This window comes from Procambarus clarkii, chromosome 46 (genome assembly GCF_040958095.1).
Source record: "Procambarus clarkii isolate CNS0578487 chromosome 46, FALCON_Pclarkii_2.0, whole genome shotgun sequence".
Lineage (NCBI taxonomy): Eukaryota > Metazoa > Arthropoda > Malacostraca > Decapoda > Cambaridae > Procambarus > Procambarus clarkii.
The window spans coordinates 3,409,060-3,424,303 of NC_091195.1; the positions used below are offsets into that span (position 1 = coordinate 3,409,060).

The 15,244-nt window shown below is 50.1% G+C and overlaps 2 protein-coding genes across 3 annotated transcripts in view; both read left to right on the forward strand.

Annotated features, from left to right (window-relative positions):
* The window catches only part of LOC123752831 (uncharacterized), a 192,864-nt gene that overhangs the window by 135,696 nt on the left and 41,924 nt on the right, over window positions 1–15,244 (forward strand). The gene's annotated exons all lie outside the window — the stretch shown is intronic.
* The window catches only part of LOC123753418 (uncharacterized), a 45,022-nt gene continuing 41,924 nt past the window's right edge, over window positions 12,147–15,244 (forward strand). Inside the window, exon 1 of one of the 2 annotated variants that reach the window (XM_069301651.1) lies at window positions 12,147–12,480. The gene's annotated coding sequence lies outside the window, so the exon portion shown is untranslated. The remainder of the gene's footprint in view (window positions 12,481–15,244) is intronic. The other variant, XM_069301652.1, reaches the window with a different exon arrangement.

Here is a 15,244-nt window from a genome sequence, read left to right on the forward strand (position 1 = left end):
ATGAATCCCCCAATGGTGAACATTCCAATTGTAAGCTAGTGAGACGAGCCGGGAGGTGACGCATGCGCACTGAAGGCGCACTAGGCAGGGGCCCAACAAGCTCAACTAGGTGAGACGAGACGGGAGGTGACGCATGTGCACTTGAGGCGCGCCAGGCAGGAGCCCCGCAAGCACAACTAGGTGAGACGAGACGGGAGGTGACGCATGCGCACTGGAGACGCGCCAGGCATGGGCCCCACAAGCACAACTAGGTGAGACGAGACGGGAGGTGACGCATGCGCACTGGAGACGCGCCAGGCATGGGCCCCGCAAGCACAACTAGGTGAGACGAGACGGAAGGTGACGCATGCGCACTGGAGACGCGCCAGGCATGGGCCCCGCAAGCACAACTAGGTGAGACAAAACGGAAGGTGACGCATTTGCACTGGAGGCGCGAGGCCAAGCAGGGGCCCCACGGATGGAGTGTGTCAGTAGAGGTGGTGTTCCCCCGGACCTCCCAGCCAGCGGGCGTGTGTACACATACTTACACTAATATACTCTGGCCCTGTGTGTACATTCTCTACCGTTTGATATTACACGTAATGGTAAATAGGGGTAATATTCCCTGGTGAAATAATAATAATAATAACTCCTTGTGATAAGTATACAAGGCCGTGTGATGAGCAAACAAGGCCGTGTGATGATGCAATCACTGGTATCTGGAGCCTGCAGGCGTCATATCCTGGCTGGTCGCCGTAAATGTATCAACAAAACTATTGAACATTTTTAAGAGTGAACAATCGTGAGAACGGTCAGCAGATTTATTTATATACGAGAAAGTATAATGGGTTGTGTCAGTGTAGAACTTTAGGCTATTTAATGGTACTTTCTTGGAGACACGAACACGTACAGGATGTTCATTCGCTGCTGTATGGTGGACTGGCAGGTGTGTGGACAGTGTTGTAGTGAAGTTATGGAGGAAAATAGAATGGGGAGTGTTAAGTGCCTCAAACAATTATATCTATCGTCATAGATTAAGTTATTAGCAGTAATTATATCGTAATGTTTTGTAATATCCTAGATGAGAAACCCCGCGGTGCCCGGGGCTGTCTGTCTGTCTGTCTCTCTCTTTCTAGATAGATAGATAGGAGCAGAGAGAGAGTGGGTGAGATGGGATGACTTTGGAAGAGAAGGAAGGAGAGAGGGAAAGAAAAATGGAGAGGGGTGAAGGGAGTAGGGGAGATTTTAAGGGAGAATGGGAGTGGGAACGATGTTGAGTGGAAGTGGGTAAAAGGTGGAGAGGGAGATAAAGGAAGAGAGAGGGATAGGAGATTGGGAGAGAGACATGAGAGGGAAGAGGGGAAGGGAGAGAATGGAGTAGAAGATGAGGTAAGGAGGAGAGACCCATCTAGTATTTATATCTATAAGAGAGAATATCTGTGTCTAGCCAAGGCTGGAGGTCCGACGCTTGTGGCTAATCTCACTCAACATTGCAGGGGAAATAGTCTGGGGTACGGGACAGCCATAGGCTGGTTGGAGTCGGTCCAGTTAGTCTTATTGAGATCAGGGCCGTCTTAACAGCATTATGGGCCCCTGGGACAACCAGAGTGCTGGGGCCCCTACGACAACCACACACACAGGAATATTAAGTAAATGGTCGATAATATTAAACATATATTTAGTGCATCAGAAGCAATGGTTTTCAATTCACTGAAGAAAGAAAACATATTTCCAATCTGTGAATAAGCCTCTGCACGTTTTGTCAGTTCAAAGATTAGTGTCCAGAATAGGGAGGAAAGTTTCCACCTTGAATTTGTGGGTTTTCATTAGAAGTTCTTCTTCTGTTGATCCGTCATATCTACTAAGACGCACACCTCGTTTTCCTTCCCTTTTTCCCATCACTGTAATCTGTATCTGGACACATACTCCTGACTTGAGTTTATATTCACTAAGCTTGTCTCTAGTTTCCTGAAAATAGGTTTTCATAGACTTAAAAAGATTTGTGGAAACAAGGATGTTCACATCCTTGTTCATGGGCCTGGCGGCTGAGTGGACAGCGCTCGGGATTGGTAGTCCTAAGGTTCCGGGTTCGATGCCCGGCGGAGGCGGAAACAAATGAGTTTCTTTCACCTTGATGTACCTGTTCACCTAATAGTAAATAGGTACCTGGGAGTTAGACAGCTGCTACGGGATGCTTCCTAGGGATGTGTAACAAAAAGGAGGCCTGGTCGAGGACCAGGCCGTGGGGACGCTAAGCCCCTAATCATAAAAGATAACCTCTCAAGATAACATCATTTAATTGTAGGACCTTGTTAGTTTTGTTTATTCTTTCTAGCATGTCATTCCAAAGAATTGTGAGAGAGATTGTTTCCAGGTTTTCCATTATTTTGCTCAATCCTTCTGCCTCTCGCCTTGTATTCACTTGCTGTTCATTGTCAGCTGATAGAGAATCCAGCGCCTGTTTTATATTCTCTAAACCTCCCATACAGAGCATGAACAGCATCACTATGTGCTGACCATCGTCTGTCACACAGACGCTTCACCACAAAATCATTTCTAAAGATGATGTCAAAACAATCCAGGATGAGTAGAACCAGCAAAAAGTGAATACAGATGCTGAATAAAGTCAAAGAATTTGACAGTCTGTAGACAACACTCTGTTGCTTTTACTCCCACCAAGAGTAAGTTAAGTTAAGGCTGTGTCCAGCACAGGGGACATAGATGGCAAACTCACTGAGTTGATGAATCCGTGTTGGCAGTCCAATATATCGTCCAGACATTTTTGAGACATTATCGTATGACTGACTACCGTAGTTTGATAGTGGAATTTTGTTCTCGTTAAGAAAATCCACGACAGTGTCTGTTAGATCCTTTGCTCCATGAGAAAAGATGGAGATGAACACCAAGAAACGTTGCACAGACTCGCAGCCTTTAATGTATCAGACAGTAAATGTCAGTTGATCTGTGTGCGAGATGTCTGGAGTGAAATGTTCACTTAACGAATAATACTTGGACTCATTTACTTATTCAAGAATAGTGCAAAAAACCAGTTGTCCAATTAATTCAATAAATTCCTTACTAATATATGCAGATAAATATGACGGATTCCGTTTTCCAAAATTTCCATATATATATATTGAGATGATCTTCCAGGAAAGGATCAAACTCACTCAGCAGCTCCAGTATTCCTAAATAGTTGCCATTTTTTGCTGACACAATAATCTGATTTTCTCCACAAAATGCCAAACCTCTTGAGGCAAGAAAGCGAATTACAGAAACCACACGTGTCAACACTTTATGGCAATATTCCTGCTCTGAGCCATGTTGCTCAAGCAATAAAGAATCTTCACTTCCAGTTTCTTTATGCCTTATCATATATGCTGTCATACACTTTCGATGTTCTTCTCCAATTTTATGTTCTACAATAACATTGCTGGACTTCCAGTCACTGAACCCCATTGTAGCAAAGTGAGATTCTTTCTTGGACAATAGGCGACATACAAAGGCGTACAAACGACCTTGGGATGGTGAATAGAGTAGCCATTCACGTTTTACATACTCGCTATTCCGCAGTTCACGTTTGAACACATTGTTTGATAAATACCTTTCCCTCATATTCTCTGCTCCAGCTGTTTTATACTTTCTGCTTGAGTTTGTAAGGTTGCTATTATGATTCTAGCATGATGAGGGCCCACTACGAATCCAGTAATCTATTGTGTTAGTATCATTAATGTTCCACAGTCCCGGATCTGTCTCTTGGATTACAAACTCCTTTACTGTTACAGCTTTGGGTATTTCCTCTTGTAAAATGTCACCAGCAGCAGCAACAAGCAATGATGGCATGTCTGCTGAAACTGGATGATGGTTGCAGGAATGGATGTAGATGTGGATGTTATATCTGAAGGAAGAGTACTAGTGGCTGACACTGCAGGAGTGGATGCTGATGTGGATGTTATATCTGAAGGAAGAGTACTAGTGGCTGACACTGCAGGAGTGGATGCTGATGTGGATGGTATATCTGAAGGAAGAGTACTAGTGGCTGACACTGCAGGAGTGGATGCTGATGTGGATGTTATATCTGAAGGAAGAGAACTAGTGGCTGACACTGCAGGAGTGGATGCTGATGTGGATGTTATATCTGAAGGAAGAGTACTAGTGGCTGAGACTGCAGGAGTGGATGCTGATGTGGATGTTATATCTGAAGGAAGAGTACTAGTGGCTGACACTGCAGGAGTGGATGCTGATGTGGATGTTATATCTGAAGGAAGAGTACTAGTGGCTGACACTGCAGGAGTGGATGCTGATGTGGATGGTATATCTGAAGGAATGGTTTGAGTGGCTGTCATTGCACCTGTGTTGAGCCACGATGATAGTTTTGGAAGTTTTCCAATGTTCTCCTTCTCCTCTGCAGCTCTCTTCCTCTTCCTCTTCTGTGCTCCACTCAAAACATTACGTTTCATTTCAGCTGAAAGGTTTATTCACCTGGAAATATATCTTAAATATATAATATTTAGTCCCACACCAGGATGTTGGGTTAACTTATATAAGTGTGCTTGCAACAAGACCTAAATATTTAAACAGTCTGCTTCCATAATGAGCATGTCCTATGCTCGTGGGGCCCCTATGCTCGTGAGACCCCTATGCTCGTTGTACCCTGTGCTCGTGGGGCCCCTATGCTCGTGGGGCCTCTATGCTCGTAGTACCCTATGCTCGTGGGGCACCTATGCTCGTGGGGCACCTATGCTCGTAGTACCCTATGCTCGTGGGGCACCTACGCTCGTGGGGCCTCTATGCTCGTGTGGACCCTATGCTCGTGGGGCCCCTATGCTCGTGGGGCCTCTATGCTCGTAGTACCCTATGCTCGTGGGGCACCTATGCTCGTGGGGCCCCTATGCTCGTAGTACCCTATGCTCGTGGGGCCACTATGCTCGTGGGGCCTCTATGCTCGTAGTACCCTATGCTCGTGGGGCACCTATGCTCGTGGGGCACCTATGCTCGTAGTACCCTATGCTCGTGGGGCACCTATGCTCGTGGGGCCTCTATGCTCGTGTGGACCCTATGCTCGTGGGGCCCCTATGCTCGTGGGGCTCCTATGCTCGTGGGGCCCCTATGCTCGTGGGGCCCCATGCTCATGGGCCCCAATGCTCGTGTGGCCCTTATGCTCGTGGGGCCCCTATGCTCGTAGGGGCCCCCATGATCGTGGGGCCCCTATGCTCGTGGTGCCCCTATGCTCGTGGGGCCCCTATGCTTGTGGGGCCCCTATGCTCGTGGGGCCCCTATGCTCGTGGGGCCCGTATGCTCGTGAGGACCCTATGCTCGTGGGCCCCTATGCTCGTGGGGTCCAATGCTCTTGAGGCCCCTATGCTCGTGGGGACCCTATGCTCGTGGTACCCCTATGCTCGTGGGGCACGTATGCTCGTCGTGGGGCCCGTATGCTCGTGGGGCCACTATGTTCGTGGGGCCCCTATGCTCGTGGAGCCCCTATGCTCGTGAGGCACCTATGCTCGTGGGGCCCCTATGCTCGTGGGGCCCCTATGCTCGTGGGGCACCTATGCTCGTGGGGGACCTATGCTCGTAGGGCCCCTATGCTCGTGGGGCCCGTATGCTCGTGGGGACCCTATGCTCGTGGGGCCACTATGCTCGTGGGGGACCTATGCTTGTAGGGCCCCTATGCTCGTAGGACACCTATGCTCGAGGGGCCCCTATGCTCGTGGGGCCCCTATGCTCGAAGGGCCCCTGTGCTCATGGGGCCCCCTATGCTCGTGGGGACCCTATGCTCGTGGGACCCCTATGCTCGTGGGGACCCTGTGTTCGTAGGGGCCCCTATGCTCGTGGGGCCCCTATGCTCGTAGGGCACCTATGTTCGTGGGGCCCCTATGGTCGTAGGGCACCTATGCTCGTGGGGCCCCTATGCTCGTTGGGCCCCTATGCTTGTGCTGCCCCTATGCTCGTGGGGCCCCTATGCTCGAGGGGCCCCTGTTCTCATGGGGCCCCTATGCTCGTGGGGACCCTATGCTCGTGGGGCACCTATGCTCGTGGGGCCCCTATGTTCGTGGGGCCCCTATGCTTGTACTGCCCCTATGCTCGTGGGGCCCCTATGCTCGAGGGGCCCCTGTGCTCGTGGGGCACCTATGCTCGTGGGGCCCCTATGCTCGTGGGGCACCTATGCTCGTGGGGCACCTATGCTCGAGGGGCCCCTGTGCTCATGGGGCCCCTATGCTCGTGGGGACCCTATGCTCGTGGGGCCCCTATGCTCGTGGGGCCCCTATGCTCGTGGGGCACCTATGCTCGTGGGGCACCTATGCTCGTGGGGCACCTATGCTCGTGTGGCCTCTGTGCTCGTGGGGCCCCTATGTTCGTGGGGCACGTATGCTCGTGGGGCACCTATGCTCCTGGGGCACCTATGCTCGTGGGGCCCCTATGCTCGTGGGGACCCTATGCTCGTGGGGCCCCTATGCTCGTGGGGCACCTATGCTCGTGGGGCACCTATGCTCGTGGGGCACCTATGCTCGTGGGGAACCTATGCTCGTGGGGCACCTATGCTCGTGGGGCCCCTATGCTCGTGGGGCACCTATGCTCGTGGGGCACCTATGCTCGTGGGGCCCCTATGCTCGTGGGGCACCTATGCTCGTGGGGCACCTATGCTCGTGGGGCCCCTACCCAACCATATGTAATGTAATGAAGATAGGTGTAGGGAGCAGGAGGCCAGATACAAGGTATCATCTGGGGGAGGAAATTCTTCAGGAGTCAGTGAAGGAAAAAGACTTGGGGGTTGATATCACGCCAGACCTGTCTCCTGCAGCACATATCAATCGGATAACATCAGCGGCATATGCCAGGCTGGCCAACATACGAACGGCATTCAGAAACTTGTATAAAAAATCATTCAGAACTTTGTATACCACATATGTAAGGCCAATCCTGGAGTATGAAGCCCCAGCATGGAGTCCATATCTAGTCTAAGATAAGACTAAACTGGAAAAGGTTCAAAGGTTTGCTACCAGACTAGTACCTGAGCTGAGAGGTATGAGCTACGAGGAGAGACTACAGGAATTAAGCCACACTTCGCTGGAAGACAGAAGAGTTAGGGGGGACATGATCACCACATTTAAGATTCTGAAGGGAATTGATAGGGTAGATAAAGACAGGAAATTTAACACAAGGGGCACACGCACAAGGGGACACAGGTGGAAACTGAGTGCCCAAATGAGCCACAGAGATATTAGAAAGATTTTTTTTAGTGTCAGAGTGGTTGACAAATGGAATGCATTAGGATGTGATGTGGTGGAGGCTGACTCCATACACAGTTTCAAGTGTAGATATGATAAAGCCCAATAGGCTCAGGAATCTGTACACCTGTTGATTGACGGTTGAGAGGTGGGACCAAAGAATCAGAGCTCAACCTCCACAAACACAACTAGGTGAGTACCTGTCTCCCGTGCTAACACACACTCACACACAGGTATACCTGTCACCCGTGCTGACACACACACACACCCTGGTATACCTGTCTCCCGTGCTGACACACACACACCCTGGTACACCTGTCTCCCGTGCTGACACACACACACACCCTGGTATACCTGTCTCCCGTGCTGACACACACACACCCTGGTACACCTGTCTCCCGTGCTGACACACACACACACCCTGGTATACCTGTCTCCCGTGCTGACACACACACACCCTGGTACACCTGTCTCCCGTGCTGACACACACACACCCTGGTACACCTGTCTCCCGTGCTGACACACACACACCCTGGTACACCTGTCTCCCGTGCTGACACACACACCCCGGTACACTTGTGTCCCGTGCTGACACACACACACACACCCCGGTACACTTGTGTCCCGTGCTGACACACACACACACACCCTGGTACACCTGTCTCCCGTGCTGACACACCCCCCGGTACACCTGTCTCCCGTGCTGACACACACACACACACCGGTACACATGTCTCCCGTGCTGACACACACACACACACCGGTACACCTGTCCCCCGTGCTGACACACACACACACACCGGTACACCTGTCCCCCGTGCTGACACACACACACACACCGGTACACCTGTCTCCCGTGCTGACACACACACACACACCGGTACACCTGTCCCCCGTGCTGACACACACACACACACACCGGTACACCTGTCTCCCGTGCTGACACTCACACACCCCTGTACACCTGTCTCCCGTGCTGACACACACACCCTGGTACACCTGTCACCCGTGCTGACACACACACCCCGGTACACCTGTCTCCCGTGCTGACACACACACACACACACCCTGGTACACCTGTCACCCGTGCTGACACACACACCCCGGTACACCTGTCTCCCGTGCTGACACACACACACACCCCGGTACACTTGTGTCCCGTGCTGACACACACACACACACCCTGGTACACCTGTCTCCCGTGCTGACACACACACACACCCCGGTACACCTGTCACCCGTGCTGACACACACACACACACCCTGGTACACCTGTCTCCCGTGCTGACACACACACACACCCCGGTACAATTGTGTCCCGTGCTGACACACACACCCCCCGGTACACCTGTCTCCCGTGCTGACACACACACACACACCGGTATACCTGTCACCCGTGCTGACACACACACACACACACACCCTGGTACACCTGTCTCCCGTGCTGACACACACACCCCGGTACACTTGTGTCCCGTGCTGACACACACACACACACCCCGGTACACTTGTGTCCCATGCTGACACACACACACACACCCTGGTATACCTGTCTCCCGTGCTGACACACACACACACCCTGGTACACCTGTCACCCGTGCTGACACATTGTCTCCTCAGAGGAGACAATGTGGGCCCTGTGACAGTGGTGTCTCCTCAGAGGAGACAATGTGGGCCCCTGTGACAGTGGTGTCTCCTCAGAGGAGACAATGTGGCCCCTGTGACAGTGGTGTCTCCTCAGAGGAGACAATGTGGCCCCTGTGACAGTGGTGTCTCCTCAGAGGAGACAATGTGGGCCCCTGTGACAGTGGTGTCTCCTCAGAGGAGACAATATGGGCCCCTGTGACAGTGGTGTCTCCTCAGAGGAGACAATATGGGCCCCTGTGACAGTGGTGTCTCCTCAGAGGAGACAATATGGGCCCCTGTGACATTGGTGTCTCCTCAGAGGAGACAATGTGGCCCCTGTGACAGTGGTGTCTCCTCAGAGGAGACAATGTGGCCCCTGTGACAGTGGTGTCTCCTCAGAGGAGACAATGTGGCCCCTGTGACAGTGGTGTCTCCTCAGAGGAGACAATGTGGGCCCTGTGACAGTGGTGTCTCCTCAGAGGAGACAATGTGGGCCCCTGTGACAGTGGTGTGTTTGTATCATCAGCGGTGTTGTGGCTGATAGTGAGAGAGACGCTGCTCGTCACCGCAGGCGTCACCAGGATGCCCATCCTCCCTACCCTTTACCCCTTTCCTAACTTTTCATCGCGTTCCCTTCTCCTTCATCCCCTTCCTTACTCTTCACCGCCTTCACAACCCATTCAAACCTTCTCTACCCTTCACCACCATCCCTATTCTTCACCACCCTTAAAACCTATTATTACCATCCTTACCTTTCACCACCTTCCCTTCTCTTCACCACCTTCCCTACCCTTCACAACTTTCCCTACCAATTTCCTCCTTCCCAACCCTTCATCCCTTTCCCCTACCCTTCACCACTTTCTCTACCCATCAACATCTTCCCTATCCTTCACCACATTCCCTACCCTCCACCACCTTCCCTACCCTTCACCACCTTCCCTACCCTTCACCACCTTCCCTACCCTTCACCACCTTACCAACCATTCACCACCTTCCCTATCCTTCACCACCTTTCCTACCCTTCACCACCTTCCCTACCCTTCACCACCTTCCCTACCCTTCACCACCTTCCCTACCCTTCACAACCTTCCCTACCCTTTACCACCTTCCCGACCCTTCACCACCTTCCCTACCCTTCACCACTTTCTCTACCCATCACCATCTTCCCTACCCTTCACCACCTTCCCTATCCTTCACCACATTCCCTACCCTTCACCACCCTCCCTACCCTTCACACCTTCCCTACCCTTCACCACCTTCCCTACCCTCCACCACCTTCCCTACCCTTCACCACCTTCCCTACCCTTTACCACCTTCCCGACCCTTCATCACCCCCTACCCTTCACCACCTTCCCTACCCTAACCTTCACCACCTTCTCTACCCTTCACCACCTTCCCTACCCTCCACCACCTTCCCTACCCTTCACCACCTTCCCTACCCTTCACCACCTTCCCTACCCTTCACCACCTTACCAACCATTCACCACCTTCCCTATCCTTCACCACCTTTCCTACCCTTCACCACCTTCTCTACCCTTCACCACCTTCCCTACCCTTCACCACCTTCCCTACCCTTCACCACCTTCCCTACCCTTCACCACCTTCCCTACCCTTCACCACCTTCCCTACCCTTCATCACCCCCCTACCCTTCAACACCTTTCCTACCCTTCACCACCTTCCCTACCCTTCACCACCTTCCCTACCCTTCACCCAACCCGTTCTCGTTATAGCACGTCACTTTCTGATGTATACTTTACCTAAGGACAAAAACTGATGTACAAGAAGATTGTTGCGGCTTGCGAAACTGAGCTGATGTCCCGTTTTCTGTTCTTGGTGATGTTTGGTGAGATGTGGATGTGAGTGTTGGCGGCAGGGCAGCAATGGCCTTATTCTGTATATTTATAGTGGGCCTTAAAGTGGGTGGGCCGACAAGCAGCTCCACATCTCACCAAACATCACCGGGTGACCACCACCCTGGAAATTACACTTGTTGGTGTTCTCATTGATAACAAGTCGATTTTTTTCCAGGACCACATTCAAAATATAACGAAAAAAGTTTCTAAAACAGTTGGCATTCTTTCTAAAATCAGATATTATGTACCTCGGCCTTGCTTGGTAACTCTCTATTACTCTCTCATCTATCCTTATCTCAACTATGGTATATGTGCTTGGGGTTCTATTACCCAAAATTATCTTCGTCCTCTAATTACTCCATATAAATTAGCTATTAGAATAATAACAAACTCTGGCTCTAGACAGCACTCGGACATTTATTTAAATTTTTTAATTTGTTAGATATTATGTCACTGCACATCCTCTCATGTGTACTCTATATATATTAAACTCTGAACTGTAATGCCAATCCTGACCTTAAACGCCTCCTAAAGGGTTGTAACAGAACTCTTGGGGGCACCACACTAGAAACAAATATCTATTTCATAATTCAAGATTGAGACTTAACTAAACTAGAAACGCTATGCAAATCAAGGGACCCAGAATGTGGAATGACCTTTCCAATCACGTCAAAGACTGTCCATCTCTCAACCAGTATAAGAGAAGCACTAAGTACTACCTAATCGACTCCATGTAACATTCCTTACCTCCTAAATGTCAACCACTGTCTTCCTATTATCAAACATCATTAATGACTAACTTGTAAAACTGCTAATACCTGACATGTATAAACTTAAGAAAATTGTAGTCCGTCAGTTTATTTACTCAAAATTACTATCCGCTCGTCTGTTGCAATTGTTGTTGTTAATTCGACATTTAATTATGGTAATTCTTTCATCTACTTCAGTTCACTTCATGCTTTTGATTTCATTTAGTCTTAAGTCTTAGTTTTTAAGTGTTTTTCCCACATCTTGTATGAAACGGTGTGCATATTAGTGGCAACCAGGCTGTGACTCATACGTCAGGCTGCGAGCAGCCGTGTCCAACAGCCTGGTTGATCAGTCCAGCAACTAGGAGGCCTGGTCGACGACCGGGCCTCGGGGACGCTAAGCCCCGGAAGCACCTCAAGGTAACCTCAAGGTATGTTACCAGACTAGTCCAAGAACTGAGATATGAGCTACGAGGAAAGGCTACAGGAGCTACACCTCACGTCCCTGGATGACGGAAGAGTAAGGGGGCACATGATCACCACCTACAAAATTTTCAGGAACTGACAGGGTGGGACAAGGTCCAACTAATTAGTACGTGTGGAACATGAACAAGGGGACACAGGTAGAAACTTAATACCCAAATGAGCCACAGAGACATTAAAAATATTTTTTCAGTGTCAAATTAGTTAACAGATGGAATGCATTAGACAGTGATGTGGAGGAGACTGACTCCATACACAGTTTCATATGTAGATTTGATAGAGCCGAAGAATCAAGAATCTGTACACCAGTAGATTGACACTTGAGAGGCGGGACCAAAGAGCCGAAGCTCAACCCCCGCAAGCACAACCTGCTGAGACGAGACGAGAAGTGACGCATGCGCACTGGAGGCGCGGGGCCAAGCAGGGGCCCCACAGAGGGAGTGTCAGTAGAGGTGGTGTTCCCCCGGACCTCCCAGCCAGCGGGCGTGTGTACTCATACTTACACTAATATACTCTGGCCCTGTGTGTACATTCTCTACCGTTTGATATTACACGTAATGGTAAATAGGGGTAATATTCCCTGGTGAAATAATAATAATAATAACTCCTTGTGATAAGTATACAAGGCCGAGTGAGAGTATACAAGGCCGTGTGATGGTGCAATCACTGGTGTGTGGAGCCTTGAGCCGTCATATCCTGGCTGGTCGCCGTAAACGTATCAACAAAACTATTGAACACTTTTACGAGTGAAAAATGTTGAGAACGGGCAGCAGATTTATTTATATACGAGAAAGTACAATGGGTTGTGTCAGTGTAGAACTTTAAGTGATTATTTACTTTCTTTTGGTACTTTCTTGGTACTATTGTACCAAGTACAATTGGTACTTTCTTGGAGAGACACAAACACGTACAGTATGTTGATTCCCTGCTGTATGGTGGACTGGCAGGTGTGTGGCCAGTGTTGTAGTGAAGTTATCAGTGAAGATAGTGTTAAGTGTAACTTTCCCTGCTGTATGGTGGACTGACAGGTGTGTGGCCAGTGTTGTAGTGAAGTTATCAGTGAAGATAGTGTTAAGTGTAACTTTCCCTGCTGTATGGCAGACTGACAGGTGTGTGGCCAGTGTTGTAGTGAAGTTATCAGTGAAGATAGTGTTAAGTGTAACTTTCCCTGCTGTATGGTGGACTGGCAGGTGTGTGGACAGTGTTGTAGTGAAGTTATCAGTGAAGAAAGTGTTAAGTGTAACTTTCCCTGCTGTATGGTGGACTGGCAGGTGTGTGGCCAGTGTTGTAGTGAAGTTATCAGTGAAGATAGTGTTAAGTGTAACTTTCCCTGCTGTATGGTGGACTGGCAGGTGTGTGGACAGTGTTGTAGTGAAGTTATGGAGGAAAATATTGTTAAGTGACTCACATATTTATATTTATCGTCATTGTTTAAGTTACTGGCAGTAAATTTATTTGAAATGGTTTCATAATTTACTAGTAGGGACACCCGGTGGAGCCCGGGTCTCTCTGTCTCTCTCTCTCACACAATTAACTGTCTCTCCCTTCTCCCAGTTCTCTTTCCCCCCTCTCTCTTTCTCTCCCCCTCTCTCCCTTTACCTACACCTCTCTACCCCCTCCCTCCCTCACACTCTCTCTCTCTCTCTCTCTCTCTCTCTCTCTCTCTCTCTCTCTCTCTCTCTCTCTCTCTCTCTCTCTCTCTCTCTCTCTCTCTCTCTCTCTCTCTCTCTCTCTCTCTCTCTCTCTCTCTCTCTCCCCTCTCTCTCTCTCTCTCTCCCCCGTCTCTCTCTCTCTCCCCCGTCTCTCTCTCTCTCCCCCGTCTCTCTCTCTTTCTCTCTCCCGCTCTGTTTCTCTCTCCCGCTCTGTTTCTCTCTCCCGCTCTGTTTCTCTCTCCCGCTCTGTTTCTCTCTCCCGCTCTGTTTCTCTCCCCCTCTCTGTTTCTCTCCCCCTCTCTGTTTCTCTCCCCCTCTCTCTTTCTCTCTCCCTATCTCTTTCTCTCTCCCTATCTCTTTCTCTCCCTCTCACTCTCTCTCCCTCTCTCTTTCTCTCTCCCTATCTCTTTCTCTCCCTCTCACTCTCTCTCCCTCTCTCTTTCTCTCTCCCTCTCTCTTTCTCTCTCCCTATCTCTTTCTCTCCCTCTCACTCTCTCTCCCTCTCTCTTTCTCTCTCCCTATCTCTTTCTCTCCCTCTCTCTTTCTCTCTCCCTATCTCTTTCTCTCTCCCTATCTCTTTCTCTCCCTCTCTCTCTCTCTCTCTCTCTCTCTCTCTCTCTCTCTCTCTCTCTCTCTCTCTCTCTCTCTCTCTCTCTCTCTCTCTCTCTCTCTCTCTCTCTCTCTCTCTCTCTCTCTCTCTCTCTCTCTCTCTCTCTCTCTCTCTCTCTCTCTCTCTCTCTCTCTCTCTCTCTCTCTCTCTCTCTCTCTCTCTCTCTCTCTCTCTCTCTCTCTCTCTCTCTCTCTCTCTCTCTCTCTCTCTCTCTCTCTCTCTCTCTCTCTCTCTCTCTCTCTCTCTCTCTCTCTCTCTCTCTCTCTCTCTCTCTCTCTCTCTCTCTCTCTCTCTCTCTCTCTCTCTCTCTCTCTCTCTCTCTCTCTCTCTCTCTCTCTCTCTCTCTCTCTCTCTCTCTCTCTCTCTCTCTCTCTCTCTCTCTCTCTCTCTCTCTCTCTCTCTCTCTCTCTCTCTCTCTCTCTCTCTCTCTCTCTCTCTCTCTCTCTCTCTCTCTCTCTCTCTCTCTCTCTCTCTCTCTCTCTCTCTCTCTCCTCTCTCTCTCTCTCTCTCTCTCTCTCTCTCTCTCTCTCTCTCTCTCTCTCTCTCTCTCTCTCTCTCTCTCTCTCTCTCTCTCTCTCTCTCTCTCTCTCTCTCTCTCTCTCTCTCTCTCTCTCTCTCTCTCTCTCTCTCTCTCTCTCTCTCTCTCTCTCTCTCTCTCTCTCTCTCTCTCTCTCTCTCTCTCTCTCTCTCTCTCTCTCTCTCTCTCTCTCTCTCTCTCTCTCTCTCTCTCTCTCTCTCTCTCTCTCTCTCTCTCTCTCTCTCTCTCTCTCTCTCTCTCTCTCTCTCTCTCTCTCTCTCTCTCTCTCTCTCTCTCTCTCTCTCTCTCTCTCTCTCTCTCTCTCTCTCTCTCTCTCTCTCTCTCTCTCTCTCTCTCTCTCTCTCTCTCTCTCTCTCTCTTCCCTCTCTCTCTCTCTCCCCCTCTCTATCTCTCTCTCCCTCCCTCTTCACATCTCTCCCTACCTGCCTCTGTCTCCATCTTCCCCTGTCTTTTGACAACTGTAAAAGTCACATGTTCTCGCAGCTGCGGGCTCGGGATGATGGGAAGAAAATATATGTTAATAT